This window comes from Equus caballus, chromosome 3, assembly GCF_041296265.1.
Source record: "Equus caballus isolate H_3958 breed thoroughbred chromosome 3, TB-T2T, whole genome shotgun sequence".
NCBI lineage: Eukaryota > Metazoa > Chordata > Mammalia > Perissodactyla > Equidae > Equus > Equus caballus.
The window spans coordinates 10,620,080-10,635,344 of NC_091686.1; the positions used below are offsets into that span (position 1 = coordinate 10,620,080).

Sequence of the window (15,265 nt, forward strand, 5' to 3'; positions counted from 1 at the left end):
AAGATGCCAAGCTCGGGGGCCAGCCTGGTGGCGTCATGGTTAAGGTCGTATGCTCTGCTTCCGCAGCCCAGGCTTCACAGGTTCAGATCCCAGGTGCAGACCTAGCACCACTTGTTAAGCCACATGCGGCAGCATCCCATGTAAAGTAGAGGAAGACTGGCACAGACGTTAGCTCAGCGACAATCTTCCTCACAGAAAAAAAGATGCCAAGTTTTAAAATTGGGCAGGGCCAATATTGAAAAAAAAAAATTATCCCTGCCTCCAAAAAATTTCTATTTTAGCAAGACAATCTGTAATATTTGACATTTCTATTTTATCAATTTCAAAATGATTATTTATTCTATACCCTTTAGAAACATCAGGAAAGTACTTAATTAAAATTAGAGTTTGTGGAAAGAAACACCTAACATTTTCAGCCCCTCTTCCCACACTAATTACAACTTATTTACAAGATCTCGTTTGTTCACTTTACTTCTTATGTACTACTTCAGAATCAGAGAGCTTAGTCTTCAAGTTGTACCTTAAAATGTCTGTTTAGGTATCTGAATGGCTGATTTAAAGGCAAATAAAGGATCTAGAACCCCAATCCTTTCCTGCATTGTTCAAACTTTTTACTAGAAGCATTTAGAAAGGAAAGCTGAAAGCAGCAATACAGCTAAAATGACAGGATGCTTATCAGTTTAATTGCAACCACCTGCTGAATCAGAGGACCTATTCTGTATTACCAAATAAAGAAAAAAACAAAAAAACACCCCACAAGTTTTTTCCCTAAGAATTCACCAAGTACTGCTGCTGGAACACAAAAATTTTCGGATACAAGGAAGAAGCTTATCCATAGCTTTCTGTTCTGAAATCTGCTCATTTCATTACAATCAGAACTCACCACGTAAGGTACAGAAAATTCATTAAGCTTAAAAACCCCTTGGTGAGGGCATTTAAACCTTTATCTTTAACAATTTTTAACAATGTAGAAAGACTACTCTGTTTTGTTCTGTTTTCTTTATACAAAACAAACGTTCTACCTATGTTCTCATCCACATCTCCTTAAAAAAAAGGGTAGGGATGCCCTCTATCACCACTTTATTTAACATAGTACTGGAGGTCCTGGCCAGAGCAATCAGGCAAGAAAAAGGAATAAAAGGAATCCAAATAGGGAGGGAAGAAGTGAAACTCTCGCTGTTTGCAGACGACATGATCTTATATATAGAAAACCCCAAAGAATCCATTGGAAAACTCTCAGAAGTAATCAACAACTACAGCAAAGTTTCAGGGTACAAAATCAATTTGCATAAATCAGTAGCATTTCTACAATCTAATAATGAACTAACAGAAAAAGAACTCAAGAACACAATACCATTCACAATCGCAACAAAAAGAATAAAATACCTTGGGGTAAATTTAACTAAGGAAGTGAAGGACCTATATAATGAAAATTACAAAGCCTTTCTAAGAGAATTGGATGATGACATAAGGAGATGGAAAGACATTCCATGTACATGGATTGGAAGAATAAACACAGTTAAAATGTCCGTTCTACCTAAAGCAATCTACAGATTCAAAACAATCCCAATCAGACTCCCAATGACATTCTTTACAGAAATAGAACAGAGAATCCTAAAATTCATATGGGCCAAGAAAAGACCCCAAATTGCTAAAGGAATCCTGAAAAAAAAAAGAACAAAGCTGGAGGCATCACAATCCCTGACTTCAAAACATACTACAAAGCTATGGTAATCAAAACAGCATGGTACTGGTATGAAAACAGGTGCACAGATCAATGGAACAGAATTGAAAGCCCAGAAATAAAACCACACATCTATGGACAGCTTATCTTTGACAAAGGAGCTGAGGGCATACAATGGAGAAAAGAAAGTCTTTTCAACAAATGGTGCTGGGAAAACTGGAAAGCCATATGCAAAGGAATGAAAATTGACCATTCACCAAAATAAACTCAAAATGGATCAAAGACCTAAAGGTGAGACCTGAAACCATAAGGCTTCTAGAAGAAAACGTAGGCAGTAGACTCTTTGACATCAGTATTAAAAGGATCTTTTCAGACACCATGCCTTCTCAGAGAAGGGAAACAACTGAAAGAATAAACAAATGGGACTTCATCAGACTAAAGAGCTTCTTCAAGGCAAATGAAAACAGGATTGAAACAAAAAAAAACCCCACTAACTGGGAAAAAATATTTGCAAGTCATATATCTGACAAAGGCTTAATATCCATAATATATAAAGAACTCTCACAACTCAAAAAATCAAACCACCTAATCAAAAAATGGGCTGGAGACATGAACAGACATTTCTCCAAAGATATACAGATGGCCAATAGGCACATGAAAAGATGCTCATCATCGCTGATCATCAGGGAAATGCAAATCAAAACTACACTAAGATATTACCTTACACCCGTTAGAATGACAAAAATATCTAAAACTAATAGTAACAAATGTTAGAGAGGTTGTGGAGAAAAAGGAACCCTCATCCACTGCTGGTGAGAATGCAAACTGGTGCAGTCACTACGGAAAACAGTATGGAGATTCTTCAAAAAATTAAAAATAGAACTACCATACAATCCAGCCATTCCACTACTGGGTATCTATCCAAAGAACTTGAAGTCAGCAATCCCAAAAGTCCTATGTACCCCAATGTTCATTGCAGCATCATTTACATTAGCCAAGACATGGAAGCAACCTAGGTGACCATCAACAGATGAATGGATAAAGAAGATGTGGTACATATATACAATGGAATACTACTCAGCTGCAAAACAGAACAAACTCATTCCATTTGCAATAACATGGATGGACCTTGAGAGAATTATGTTAAGTGAAATAAGCCAGATAGAGAAGGATAATCTGTGTATGACTCCACTCATATAAGGAATTTAAAAATGTGGACTAAGAGAACAGTTTAGTGGATACCAGGGGAAAGGTGGGGTGGGGGGTAGGCACAAAGGGTGAAGTGGTGCACCTACAACACGAATGACAAACATTAATGTACAAGTGAAATTTCACAAGATTGTAACCTATCATTAACTCAATAAAAAAAAAGGGTAGGAGAGGCTTGGGAACGAGTCAAGATATCTTTTGAGAAGTTACAGATAAACTGTGCTTATATTTATCAATTATACATAACTAAACTTGCCTGCTACAAATTCTTAGAGCAAGTTATTTCCTTCATGTTATAATGACAGCATATTTTCTGTTATACGACAAGCAAAAATCAAAATCTGAGGACATACTGTAACAAGAATCTGGGCAAACAAGACAGACTGTTAACAACAGTATTAACTGCTACAACGTTTTCTGAAACTCAAATTGTCAATATTGTAAAAAGTGTTTATTGCACTACCCTTGAACCTATAATTCCACTATTATGATGGTATCCCTCCAGATATACTGCCTCGAGAACTCAAAGAAACAAAGATTTTCACTGAAGTTTTGCTTATCTTAGCAAAAGGAAAGAGTACAACAGCAAAAAGTGACTGTTTAAATAAATTATGGTACGTGCAAAATAGGTAATTGTTTAAAAGAATCAAGTAGGGGGCTGCCTTGATGGCACAGTGGTTAAGTTCAGGCACTCTGCTTCAGCAGCCCAGGGTTCATGGGTTCTGATTCCAAGCGTGGACCAACACACTGTGCATCAACCCATGCTGTGGTGGTGGTGTCCCACATACAAAGTAGAGGAAGACAAGAAAGATGTTAACTCAGTGACAATCTTCCTCAAGCAGAAAGAGGAAGATTAGCAACAGATGTTGGATCAGGGCCAATCTTCCTAGGCCACCCCCCACTCCAAAAAAGAATCAAGTAAAGCTGCAGTAAAGATGCTGACTAAGGGAAAAAAAGGGGGGGGCGACCCAGTGGCACAGCGGTTAAGCGCACACGTTCAGCTTCAGTGGCCTGGGGTTCGCCGGTTCGGATCCCGGATGTGGACATGGCACTGCTTGGCAAGCCATGCCGTGGTAGCCGTCCCACATATAAAGTAGACGAAGATGGGGATGGATGTTAGCTCAGGGCACGTCTTCCTCAGCAAAAAGAGGAGGATTGGCAGCAGTTAGCTCAGGCCTAATCTTCCTCAAAAAAAAAAAAAAAGATACAGAATTTTTGGGTTGAATAAATTAAAAACTTAATAACAGATATCTCTGAATAGGAACACGAAGTGCGGAAGCTTTCCTTTTCACTTTCTTTAGCTTTGAAAGTTGTTTTCCCACAAGTATACATTTATTTTCCACCTTTACTTTCTAGATCAAAACTTACAAATAATGGGGGGGAAAAATTCCACAGTAAAGGCAAGTAGGTTTAGAATAACATGCTAGGAGCCGGCCCAGTGGTGTACTGGTTAAGTCTGTGCACTCTGCTTCACTCGCCCAGGGCTCATGGGTTCAGATCCCAGGTGCAGACCTACAGACCATTCATCAAGTCATGCTATGGCAGCGTCCGACATTCAAAATATAGAGGAAGACTGGCACAGGTGTCAGCTCAGCAACAGTCTTCTTCACCAAAAGAAAAGATAGATTATTTGAGATTTCAGTAAAAACAGCCAAAGAACCAAGAGGAAAAATGAATGTAGCTAAATATACATAACATTGGTTGTTTCAGGATTTCTACATCCAAGCTAAACCAGACAGCTTATACACAAGTTGTTTCCAGAAAAAAATGCCCTCAAAACCACTCAAAACCCTTCCAAGTTCTAAGTAAGAACTCAAATCCAGACAGTCCTTGGCTAAGATGCCTTCAGATAACATATCATTAAAACCGCATGGTTAACAGAGTCAAAACAGAACCCCTTTGTTTAAAACTAAAACACTCATTTTTAGTGCCAAATATTAATTCACAGTATTTTGAATTTTTGCAAGTTGAGTTCAGCTAAAACTATATTATCCAAAGTATGTTATTTACACAAACAGTAGGTATTTTTCAAACTATTACAAACATCTAATAATTATTATACATAATTACATATGAAAGGGCAATAGATTTCATGATAGGTAAGAGTTTGGGGGAGATGGCCCGGTGTCATAGCGGTTAAGTGCACGCATTACACTTTGGCAGCCCAGGGTTGGCCAGTTTGAATCCTGTGCACAGACCTACACGTCACTCATCAAGCTATGCTGTGGCAGCATGTCAAATACAAATAGAGGAAGATTGGTTCAGATGTTAGCTCAGGGCCAAGCTTCCTCACCAAAAGAAAAAGGAGTTTGCAAGACATAGAAAGTTTCTCCTTATTCAGAACGTATACCAAAAAGGCTGACACAGGGGCCAGCTCCGTGGCTGAATGGTTAAATTCGCGCACTCCGCTGCGGCGGCCCAGGGTTCGGATCTGCTCATCAGGCACACTGAGGCGGCATCCCACATCCCACTACTAGAGGGACGTGCAACTAAGATATACAACTGTGTACAGGAGGGGTTTCGGGAGATAAAAGCAGGGGGGAAAAAAAGGAAGATTGGCAACAGTTGTTAGCCCAGGTGCCAATCTTTAAAAGAAAAAAAAATGCTGAAACAGAAGAACAACAAAATAAACTATGAAACAGATGCTCTGACAGCCTTTTTAATTATTTTACCTATGTACAGCACAAATTCTCAAAATAAATGTTGAATGACCTTCCAAGAAACTGAATTTCTCAAATAGAACTGAAATTTTGGTACTTCAACTCTATCATCTCTTCTGCTAAGAGCCCAATGGCAAGGGCTACAATGTTTCCACATTAGCATCTAAAAACTGCGGAAGATAAAAATACCAGTGTAATGCAAGTTTCAAAAAGCCAATCTTTATTATATGAGCAAGTTAATGCATTAAACTAATGACCCATCTGAGCCCTCATCTTATTAGATCTATTAGTAGCAAGACAACATAATTTACTAACTAAACTAGGATACTTCTGAAAGTAAAGGGAGTACCATTAACAATTCACAACAAGACCACAAGCGTAAACCATGTCATGTGATCACCCTATCAGAAGCCTCTGACAGACCTACCACTGCTTCCAAGACAAACACTTTTGTTACTTTGTTTCCAAATCGCTATTTCATTGGTCTCTCCTTCTCAGTGTCATTTACTGGCCCTTCCTTTTTCGACCTCACAGTATTGGGTTCCTTAGACTTCTCTATACTCACTTTCTTGGCGATCTACTTAATTCTTATGGCTTTAACACCCATCTACAGGACGTCAGCGTCATTGTGTAGTGAACTCACTAGGGACTCTCTCCCCTCCAACATACAACAAAAAGGAGCAACCACACTCCAACAAAAAATATCCTAATAGCACAGGAAACGCCAGAGACCCACAGCAGCCGAATGATGGAGGACAGAGAAGCTGGAGCCCCCCTGAGAGGAGAAGGAATGGGGTAAGAGAGCTCTTCGCTCCCTAGCCTAAAGACTGGGATTGCTGCCGCGGGAAGTTCCGAGAGGGAAGGAGTGGGGGAGGGGTCACACACCTGGGGTATCACCCAGGACTCCCTAGCGCCCTTCAGCCTAGACAGAAGCCCTCTAATGGGGCAAAAGCTTTTGCGTGGGGGGACCCCATCAAGCCAAGGCCCCAGGAAACCAGAGAGCAAGAGCTGATCCAGAAACCCAGGTCTGCCTACAAGAGAAAGTGCCCCCTCCCTCCCCGGCCCCCGGCTGCGCTGCACCATCTCGGCTGTAGGCAGAGGGCTCAGAATACGCGGCTATCCACCCCCATCTAGTGGCGACAAGCTGTAACTGCAACCAAATAATATCACTATGTGCAAAAACCGTTCCTCTAACATCCAGCAATTTATAAAAGCTCCAGACCAGAAGGAAAACAATAAAAACACAGAATTATATCCTGAGGACTTGGAAATAGGTAAATTAGACAACAATGAATCCAGAATAGCTATCATCAAAAAACTCAATGAGGTAAAGGAAAATACAGAGAAACGAGTCAACGAGTACTGGAGTTGCTTCACAAAAAAGACTGAAACTATAAAAACAATCAGTCAGAAATACCAGAGATGAAAAATACAGTGGATCAGATAAAACAGAATACGGATTCCCTGAATGCCCGTGTGGACAACATAAAGGAGAAAATTAGCATAATCGAAGACAGACAGGTTGAATGGCTCCAGAAAGAGGAAGAGGGAGAACTAAGACTAAAAAGAAATGAAGAAAATCTCTGAGAAATAGCCAACTCAAAGAGGAAATGCAAGTTAAGAATTATCAGTATACCGGAGGGTGAAGAAAAGGAGAATAGGGCAGAAAGAGTGCTCAAAGAAATAATAGCAGAAAACTTCCCAAATCTAGGGAATGAGAGAGAAATGTGTGTGGAGGAAGCTTTCAGATCTCCTAGATTTGTCAATGTAAAAAGACCTACTGCAAGGCATATAGTAGTAAAACTGGCGGCAATGAAAGACAAAGAATACTCAGGGCAGCAAGGCAGAAGAAAATAACCTACAAAGGAACCCCTATCAGACTTTCAGCGGATTTCTCTGCAGAAACCTTACAAACTAGGAGAGATTGGAAGAACATACTCAAGACTTTAAAGGATAAAAATCTTCAGCCAAGAATACTCTATCCAGCAAAAATATCCTTCAGATATGAGGGAGAAACTGAATCTTTCCCAGGCAAACAAAAGCTAAAGGACTTCGTAGCCACGAGACACACTGCCCCCACACAAGAAATCCTCAAGAAGGCACTCACACCTGAAAAAAGGGAGAAAGGGGTAACAAAACACAAAGGACACAGACAGAATCAGAATAGGATAGCAAATATTCAACTATAGCCTTAGGATAAAGAGAAGGAAAACACCAAAAACAAATATAATCTTATCACTCTAACCACAAACTCACAACACAAGTAGGGATAAGAGATGACAATAATAACTTAGGAGGGGAGGAGGAAAGGGACTGAATCAGTTTAGGCTAAGGAAATAAGAGGCCACCAGAAAAAGGACTATGTTATGCACGAGATTCTGAATACAAACTTCAGGGTAGCCACTAAACTAAAAAACAGAACAGAGACACAAAAAATAAATAAGGAAAAAGCTAAGAAACCAAGCATAAGAAACTGCAGAAGTCAATGGGTCGGCCAAAACACAAAGGACAAGAAACAAAGGAAATGCAGGAAAACGGGAAAATGAATGACAGAATGACAGCATCAAGCCCTCATGCATCAATAATCACTCTCAATGTAAATAGACTGAACTCACCAATAAAAAGACACAGAGTGGCAAGATGGATTAAAGAACAAGATCCAACAATTTGCTGTCTCCAGGAAGCACACCTCAGCTCCAACGACAAACACAGGCTCAGAGTGAAGGGCTGGAAGACAATATTCCAAGCTAATGGCAAACAAAAGAAACCAGGTGTCATAATACTTACACAAAGTAGACTTCAGGATAAGGCAGGTAAAGAGCGACATAGAGGACCAATATATAATGACCAAAGGGACACTTCATCAAGAAGAAATAACGCTTATAAATATCTATGCACCCAACACAGGAGCACCAAAGTTCATAAAGCAACCATTAACAAACCTAAAAGAAGATACCAAAAATAACACAATAATAGTACGCGACCTCAACACCCCACTCACATCATTGCACAGATTATCCAGACAGAAAATCAACAAGGAAACAGTGGAATTAAATGAAACCTAAAACAATTGGACTTAATAGATATATATAGAACACTTCATCCAAAAACAGCAGAATACATATTCTTCTCAAGTGCACACAGAACGTTCTCAAGGATAGACCATTATGTTGGGAAACAGGCAAGCCTCTACAAATTAAAAAAAAATTGAAATAATAACAAGCATCTTCTCTGATCATAATGCTATAAGGCTAGAAATTAATTACATGAAAAAAGCTGAGAAAGGCACAAAGATGTGGAGACTAAACAATACACTACTGAACAAGCAATGGATCACTGAAGAAATTAAAGAAGAAATCAAAAACTATCTGGAGACAAATGAAAATGATAACATATCATACCAACTCATATGGGATACAGCAAAAGCTGTATTAAGAGGGAAATTCATCGCAATACAGGGACACCTTAACAAACAAGGAAAATGCCAAATAACCTCAAATAACACGTAATTGAATTAGAGAAAGAAGAACAGAACCCCAAAGTCAACAGGAGAGAAATAATAAAAATCAGAACAGAAATAAATGCTATTGAAACAAAAAAGGCAGTAGAAAGGATCAATGAAACAAAGAGCTGGTTCTCTGAGAAGATAAATAAAATTGACAAACCTGCAGCCAGACTTACAAAGAAAAAAAGAGAGAAAGCCCAAATAAACAAAATCAGAAATGAAAGAGGAGAAATAACAACAGGCTCCATAAAAATACAACGGATTATAAGAGAATACTATGAACAACTTTATGCCAACAAAAGGGATAACCTAGAGGAAATGGATAAATTCTTAGACTTATAACCTCCCAAAGCTAAGTCAAGAAGAAGCAGACAATCTGAACAGACCAATCACAAGGAAGCAGACTGACACAGCAATCAAAAGTATCCCAAAGAATAAAACCCCAGGACCAGATGGCTTGCCTGGGGAATTCTACCAAACTTTCAGAGAGGATTTAACACCTATCCTTTTCAAGCTATTCCAAAAACTTACGGAGGATGGAACACTTCCTAACACGTTCTATGAGGCCAACATCACGCTGATACCAAAACCTGACAAGGACAGCACAAAAAAGGAGAACTACAGGCCAATATCGCTGATGGACACAGATGCAAAAATTCTCAACAAGATTTTGGCAACCTGAGTTCAGCAATTCATCAAAAGGATCATACATCATGATCAAGTGGGATTCATACCAGGGACACAGGGATGGTTCAACATCCGCAAATCAATCAACATGATACACCACATCAACAAGTTGAGGAATAAAAACCACATGATCATCTCAACAGATGCAGAGAAAGCATTTGACAAGATCCAACAGCCATTTATTATAAAAACTCTGAACAAAATGGTGATAGTAGGAAACTACCTCAGGGCTGGCCCCGTGGCCGAGTGGTTAAGTTCCCATGCTCCACTGCAGGCAGCCCAGTGTTTCACTGGTTTGAATCCTGCGCACGGACATGGCACTGCTCATCAAACCACACTGAGGCAGGGTCCCACAAGCCACAACTAGAAGGACCCACAACGAAGAATATGCAACTATGTACCAGGTGGCTTTGGGGAGAAAAGGAAAAAATTAAATCTTTAAAAAAAAAAAAAGGAAGGAAACTACCTCAACATAATAAAGGCCATATATGACAAACTTACAGCCAACATCATACTCAATGGGCAAAAACTGAGTGCCATCCCCTGAAAAGAGGAATTAAACAAGGATGCCCTCTATCACCACTCTTATTCAACATAGTACTGGAGGTTTTGGCCAGAGCAATTAGGCAAGAAAAAGGAATAAAAGGAATCCAAATAGGGAGGGAAGAAGTGAAACTCTCGCTGTTTGCAGATGACATGATCTTATATATAGAAAACTCCAAACAATCCATTGGAAAACTTTTAGAAATAATCAACAACTACAGCAAAGTTGCAGGATATAAAATCAACTTACATAAATCAGTAGCATTTCTATAATCTAATAATGAACTAACAGAAAAAGAACTCAAGAACACAATACCATTCACAATCGCTACAAAAAGAATAAATACCTCGGGGTGAATTTACCTAAGGAAGTGAAAGACCTATACAATGAAAAGTACAAGGCTTTTCTGAAAGAAATGGATGACAAAATAGAGATGGAGAGGCATTCCATGCACATGGATTGGAAGAATAAACATAGTTAAAATGTCCATACTACCTAAAGCAATCTACAGATTCAACGCAATCCCAATCAGAATCTCAAGGACATTCTTTACAGAAATAGAACAAAGAATCCTAAAATTCATATGGGGCAACAAAAGACCCCGAATTGCTAAAGCAATCCTGAAAAAAAAGAACAAAGCTGGAGGCATCACAATCCCTGACTTCAAAACATACTACAAAGCTACAGTAATCAAAACAGCATGGTATTGGTACAAAAACAGGTGCACAGATCAATGGAACAGAATTGAAAGCCCAGAAATAAAACCACACATCTATGGACAGCTAATCTCTGACAAAGGAGGTGAGGGCATACAATGGAGAAAAGAAAGTCTTTTCAACAAATGGTGCTGGGAAAACTGGAAAGCCGCATGTAAAAGACTGAAAATTACCCAGTGTTTTTCACCATTCACAAAAATAAACTCAAAATGGATCAAAGACCTAAAGGTAAGACCTGAAACCATAAGGTTTCTAAAAGAAAATGTAGGCAGTAGACTCTTTGACATAAGTATTAAAAGGATCTTCCTGGACACCATGTCTTCTCAAAGTAAACAATAGAAAGAATAAACAAATGGGACTTCATCAGACTAAAGAGCTTCTTCAAGGCAAGGGAAAACAGGATTGAAACAAAAAAAAACGCCCAGTAACTGGGAAAAAAATATTTGCAAGTCATATATCTGACAAAGGCTTAATATCCGTAATATATAAAGAACTCACACAACTCAACAACCAAAAATCAAACAACCCGATCAAAAAATGGGCAGGAGACATGAACAGACATTTCTCCAAAGAAGATATACGGATGGCCAAGAGGCACATGAAAAGATGTTCATCATCACTGATCATCAGAGAAATGCAAATCAAAACTACACTAAGAGATCACCTTACACCCATCAGAATGGCAAAAATAACCAAAACAAAAAGTAACAAATATTGGAGAGGTTGTGGAGAAAAAGGAACCCTCATCCACTGCTGGTGGGAATGCAAACTGGTGCAGCCACTATGGAAAACAGTATGGAGATTTCTCAAAAAATTAAAAGTAGAAATACTATATGATCCAGCCATCCCACTACTGAGTATCTATCCAAAGAGCCTGGAGAGAGCAATTCCAAAAGTTCCATGCACCCCAATGTTCACTGCAGCATTATTTAGAATAGCCAAGACATGGAAGCAACCTAAGTGCCCATCCACTGATGATTGGATAAAGAAGATATGGTATATATATACAATGGAATACTACTCAGCTACAAAAGAGAATAAAATCCTCCCGTTCACAACAACATGGATGGACCTTGAGGGAATTATGTTAAGTGAAATAAACCAGATAGAGAAGGACAATCTCTGTATAACTCCACTCATATAAGGAATTTAAACACGCAGACAAAGAGAACACGTTAGTGGCTACCAGGGGGAAGGGGTGGGGGGGTGGGCACAAAGGGTGAAGGGGTGCACCTACAACACGACTGACAAACAATAACGTACAACTGAAATTTCACAGAATTGTTAACTATCATAAACTCAATAAAAATTTTAAAAAATACATATATTTATCCTAAGGAAATTCTCAGACACAGGATTATTTTAACTAATTTTGCTAGTACTTAGTGAACTTTTTCTGATTAATATTTCTTTAGTTCGGCGGAGCTGTCTGTGACTGTTTTTTATATTGTCACATTAACTACATCTGTTTTGTTTTCTCTTTATGAGTTTCTTGTTAAATGTATAATCAATCTTCTGGATCTTTCTTCCATGTCTGTGTTAACTGAATATCACAGAAAGTCTGACTTAACCTACCTCAAACAGTAAATAAAATATATTGGTTTTGTTTCTGGAAAAAAAAAAAAAAAACCACCATCTACATCAAAAATTCTCAAAGTTCTATCTCCAGCCCAAACCTCTCTCATGGTGTCCTGATTTGTGTTATCTAATTTTCTACCCAACATCTCAAACATAATAACATGTTCAAAAATGAGCTCCTGATCTTCCCCTTCAATGATATTCCACTAATACCAAGTCTTCCCCATCTCAGATGGTGCCAACTCCATCCGTTTTTTTGGTTTTTTTTTTTGAGGAAGATTAGCCCTGAGCTAACATCTGATGCCAATCCTCTTCCTTTTACTGAGGAACACTGGCCCTGAGCTAACATCTGATGCCAATCCTCTTCCTTTTACTGAGGAAGACTGGCCCTGAGCTAACATCCATGCCCATCTTCCTCTACTTTATATGTGGGACACCTACCACAGCATGGCTTGCCAAGCAGTGCCATGTCCGCACCCAGGATACAAACTGGCGAGCCCTGGGCCACCAAAGAGGAACGTGTGCACTTAACCACTGTACCACCGGGCCGGCCCCCAACTCCATCCTTAAAGTTACTCAGGCCAAAGTCTTGGGAGCCTTCTCACTCTCCATTATCAATCTATCAAGAAATCCTTTTGGCTCTACCTATAATCAGCATTCAATCAATTCCCACCACCTCCACAGCTATGATAACCAAGGACCATCATCTCTTACTTGCATTACTATCTTAGTTAGCCTCCTAACTACACGTATCCCTACTTCCAACTCCTACCCCCAACAGTCTATTCTCAACAGCCAGAGAAAAATACTTTTCAAATATAAGAACTCAGGTCATCCTATGCTCAAAACCCTCCACTGACTCAGAATGGAAGCCTGAGCCCTTACAATGGCCTATGGAGAAGCACAGCTTTGTGGAATCCAGCTACTGACACTCTTTTGGTTTCCTATTCTTTTCTCCCCCTTGCTCAGTTCTCTCTAGGCACACTACCCTCTCGGCTGCTTCTCCGGCACATTCGCAGCTTAGAGCCTCTGCACTAGCTAATCCACCTGCCTGGAATGCTCTTCCTCCAGATACCAACATGGCTAACTATCTCACTTCAAGTCTTTACACAAATGTTACCTTCTCAGTGTGGATCACCCTGACCTCAAAACTGCAACCCTCTCCCTCCCCTCATTCTCTTTTCCATATCACATCACCTGACACGTGTTATATACTTATATTTGGCCGTCTCTTCATAGGTAACTTCCATCAGGGAAGTGATCATAATCCTCTATTGTTCACCAACTTACTATACAAGCACTACATGGTCCATAGTAGGAGCTCACTAAATATTTACTCAATGAACAACAGCTTTAAATTGAAGTTTAGGATTTTGTAACCTGTATTTTCACTCTACAAAGTGGCATGAAACCTCGCTAAAATTTTCCTAGTCAGATACAACAATTACATGGGAGTCAATAAGATGTTTAATTTAACTGCCTCAGTAGCATACACTACCAAGGGGTTAAGACTCTTCCAACTAAGCTTTAGCCTCATAAATGTGTATATAGTTGGGTCACCATGTCTTTATTTCTGGGCCATGTTTATTAAAATACGTAAGTGCAAACCTATCGTGACTATTTAACAGCTCTCCACTAAAATGTTTAGATGTTAAATTAGTTTAAGACCACAAACCCTGATATTCCAAGATACTCCTTAACTATAAGGAATTTGTAGCCCAGGATCATTCTATTTGTACATGCAGTTTCTAGTATTAGTTCCACTGAAGTGGAACGTGCAAACTTAACCGCTGCACCACTGGGCCAGCCCCTCTATCTTCATTATTAAAAACATACAAATGGGCCCTTCTTCCAAAAACACCAGAGAATGTGTTATCATCATGCTACTGAGATTTCAACAGTGAAAACAGTACGCTAAATCCTTCCGAACAATTACTCTACTACAGTTATTTTTCTCAGCATTTTTTAATTTAACAATGGTGTACAGTGTACATGAAAGGGTACTGACATTTGAAAGTAATATACTACAAGACAACTATTACCTAATAAAAAATTTACCAAAGGTATGGCTGTAATAATAAAAAGGAAAATAGCAACTGTGTGAAACAAAGATTGTACAAGGTCTTCTCAGTATTTTTCCTATTACTAAAATATTAGGTACAACCTAAATATCCATCAGTGCAAGGATTATCTACATACACGCAATGGAATCCCACGCAACATGTAAAACAGCCTTTTCATAAATGTAGTTTTGTCATAAACATCCACTACATACTGCAGAGTGAAAAAAAAGCTTATAAAATGGCATGTAAAGATCCAACTTTAAAATTATTTCACACTTTAACTGAAGAACACTACACAATATTACACACTGTCTCGTGCACATCCAATCTAAGAAATACTAAGCAATTGTGGTTTATAGTTAATCTGCTAAACACAATACCTATGACACTGAGTGAAAAGCTGCAGAACTCTGAATAGCATGATTCTATCCCACAGACACATCTATGTTTACATGCGCAGAGAAAATAAGGTCTGGATTCATAGCGGTTACAGAGAGAATTTCACTTAAAATTCTATTGAAAAAAGAGTCCTTCTAGAAATCTACACACCTTCACATAAACAACCTAACATACGCACAGTATTCTTCACTGTAGCAAATATGTGTCATAGCAATGAATG

The 15,265-nt window shown here is 39.0% G+C and overlaps 1 protein-coding gene across 14 annotated transcripts in view; it reads right to left on the minus strand.

Moving 5' to 3' along the window:
• Positions 1-15,265, minus strand: part of CNOT1 (CCR4-NOT transcription complex subunit 1) — a 112,961-nt gene that overhangs the window by 77,731 nt on the left and 19,965 nt on the right. For 3 of the 14 annotated variants that reach the window (XR_011437334.1, XM_070262976.1, XM_070262975.1), the window contains exon 1: positions 8,169-8,295. The exons of 10 other annotated variants lie outside the window; for them this stretch is intronic. The gene's annotated coding sequence lies outside the window, so the exon portion shown is untranslated. Of the gene's footprint in view, positions 1-8,168; positions 8,296-15,265 lie in introns of those variants that run through there. One more of the 14 variants, XM_070262978.1, reaches the window with a different exon arrangement.